Below are 3,236 nucleotides of genomic sequence, written 5' to 3' on the forward strand. Positions count from 1 at the left end.
TGTGGAAAAAGTAAGCACACACAAGCGCAGACGCAGAAACATGGCTGATGCTGTTTGTAGTACCAGAATGCGGTTCTAGTTCAAACGAATATTGCGACTCAGCCCCCTCCAACGCCGTGTGGTAGTGAAGAGATGGAGTAGTGAGGGGACAAGGGGAGAAAGGAGATGAAGGCGAAGAATGAGAGGAAAGGCAAACGCGAATGAGGGTAAAGGCAGTGGAACGATATATACGTTACTATTCCTAGAGCTACATGCTTCACATTCGATAAATCACGTTGGTTCTATGGAGACTCACAACAAGCGATCTACCGAAATGGACTTTGTTTTAAATAGGAATCGATTGCTTTCTTCCACGAGCGCTAGTTAGACCACCGTATAAATATGCACTATGAGATCAACATTTTTTTTTAAACCCAGAATCCTATTCAATCTCGACATGAAGCATTGCACGCATTCCTCATGGCTGAAACTGACGAAGTCAGGCGTCGTTGATACGGGTCAATTTTCTCGAATCATGAAAGACTTGGACACGTCGGACAGCCAATTTCCCTCTCTAATAACTTTCATCGGGAAGCATGAGAAGGATATTGCCCTGAGAGAAATGTTCCGTCGAAACAACTTCAAGAAAGCGAAGGAGGATTGCATGCTCCATGTGCGAATGGAGAGCGACTCCATGCGTTCTGAAACCCCTCTTGCCATAGCTGACGGTGCGCTGTACACCTTCTCTGGACCGAGTCTCACACGCCAAGCTTGCCATGACGAAGCTACTTTTCCAATCGCATGGCCCCGCTCTGACACGCAAGAGGTGGCCGACAACATATTCTCCAGAGTAGTATTGCCGCTCTGTAGCGTGGTCTGCCTATTCGTCGATCGGTTCATAGACGTTCAGCACCTCCCTCTCCTTGTGCAGCGTTGGATGTCTCATGCAAAGAGCGCACTTGAAAATATACCAGATTTGGTGCGACCTCGGCTTCTCATAGTTACTTCAGACAGAGCATCCTACGACCGGATGCAAAAGATGAAAGATCAGATGGAAAGAACGGAATCGGCAGACTTGTTCGCCGCAATTTCGTTGGTCTATACTGACAAGACGGTCTCACCAGAGGCTCGATATGGACCGCTGAAGGTGGAAGTGTCCGCGCGACTGGACGACGCCGTAGCTGTACGACGTTATCAACGATGGCTATTCTCCGCAAATCATCTGCAAGCTCTGTTTCAGGATAGCCTAAAGCTCGCTACGCTTGTTTCCGCAAAGCCTTTTAACTATATAGACGCCGCGCGCAGGTACTTTCCGAAGTCAGATCTCTCTGGCCATCTCAGCAGCTTTCTTTCTGTGGTGGGAGAACACATCCCGTACGAAGAGACAGCCTCCCATATCGCGTCTTCTCTACTCTTGGATGCGTATCCTCCAAAGTCTCACCGTAACCATCCCCCCAAGTCCTCCTCCTTCTCCTCAAGCCAGGTCTTTATCTATAGAACTAACTAAACCTTCGTTTGTAGTATTCGAGCCGAATCTGATTTTCCAAGAACTGTACAAGAATGCATGCCTAGAAGCCTTGGAAAAGGCTTACGATGTGGATTCTTTTATTTGCAGTCAGCTTCAGTACATCCACGAACGCTTCTGTCAGCTCTTCACCTTGATAGAAACCGGAAGATCTTCCTTAGAGGTCTACCTTGGTGCTACCAGATCTCGGTGTCTTGGCTGGACAGCTTTGAGAAACAATCGAACTTGTCTCTGCTGCCTTGTGCGAAGCCCTGAGCACGTGCTGAGTTGCGGTCATTCTGTTTGCGAAACTTGCATTCGAATTTTTGGGAAAGGTTCCATTGGCGTCGAGCATCAGTTCGACATCACGGACTGTATATTTTGCGGGCCGAAAGGCACTCTGACTGCCAGGCTGAAGCCGCCATCCGCCGGCGTCCGCTTGCTGGGAGTTGATGGCGGTGGAGCAAGAGGCGTCATACCCCTCGAAGTTATCAAGCTCCTGCAGGACGGCCTCGGCCATGCGTGTCCGATACAAGATTTCTTCGATCTGGTCGTTGGCACAAGCTCTGGTGGGTAGCCTTGAGCAATTTTAAGCACCAGCTAACGTGATCAGGTGGATTAATCGTACTCGGGATGTTCTTCTACCGGTGGAACACCGGAAAATGTACAGAGATGTTCAACCGTGCTGTAAAGAGCTTCTTTCCCAAAAAGTCTGGGAGGCTGTGGTGGAAGCTTCGTGGACTCGTCAATGGCCTGATCCGAGACAGCATGTATGACTGGCAGCTGCTTGAGGAATATCTACAGGACAGCTTCGGCCGCGAACGATGCCTGTTCGACGGTGCAAACTCAGAAAGATCGGGCGTAAGGCTCGCAGTCACCGCCACTTCCATCGCTGACTCGTCCGTTTTCCTTTTCGCAAACTACAATGCATCCGACACGCGCAAACCCGACTGCGGTAGGTCCTACAAGTTGCTTTCGTTTAAATTCCAGATAGTCGTTTATTTCGCTCCTGAATACCACCTTCGCGGGTGCTTTTACCGTTTCCCCTTACTGACCAGGCACAGGATATAGAAGCTTTAGGCCACTAGACCCCTCGAGCGAACCCCGTGCGTGGGAAGCGTCAGTAACCTGCCATCTACGCTAGTGACACACTGCTGATTAGAATACAGAGCCCGTGCTACAACTGCTGCGCCGCTATATTTCCGCCCTGCGTCCGTCTCTCACCTTGGGTTCTTTCAGGACGGGGGCTTGGGGGCCAACAATCCAGCAGGCCTTCTCCAGGAAGAAAGTCGCCACATTTGGCCAGATGCCGCTATAGATCTCGTAATCTCTCTGGGGACCGGTTCTGAAGAGAAACCGGGGAAGACTGCAAAATATCGCAACGTCGTTTTAGACGGCTTTATTCCGAGGTCCATCAGATATCTGATTAAATCTACCGAAGGAGAGAAGGACTCAAGGGCGCTGGCAAACCGTTTGGATGCACAGGAAAGGGAAAAGTATATCCGTTTTAATGTCGCATTGAATGGGCCATATCCGCTCGACGACACAATCCACATGGACGAACTAAGGGAGAATGTCCGCAACAACGAGCAAATGACTCAGGATCGGCGGAAGGCTCTTCTCATGCTGCTAGCTTCTTCCTTCTTCTTCGAGCTATCGGAAGTCCCTCAGTTTGAGGGTGGCTTCTATCGCTGCGAAGGTTCAATCCGCTGCCGAGGAGACGCCTCCGAGGTGGTAAGATGTCTGCGTAAGC

This window comes from Lasiodiplodia theobromae (genome assembly GCF_012971845.1).
Source record: "Lasiodiplodia theobromae strain AM2As chromosome Unknown scaffold_83, whole genome shotgun sequence".
In the NCBI taxonomy this organism is placed as follows: domain Eukaryota; kingdom Fungi; phylum Ascomycota; class Dothideomycetes; order Botryosphaeriales; family Botryosphaeriaceae; genus Lasiodiplodia; species Lasiodiplodia theobromae.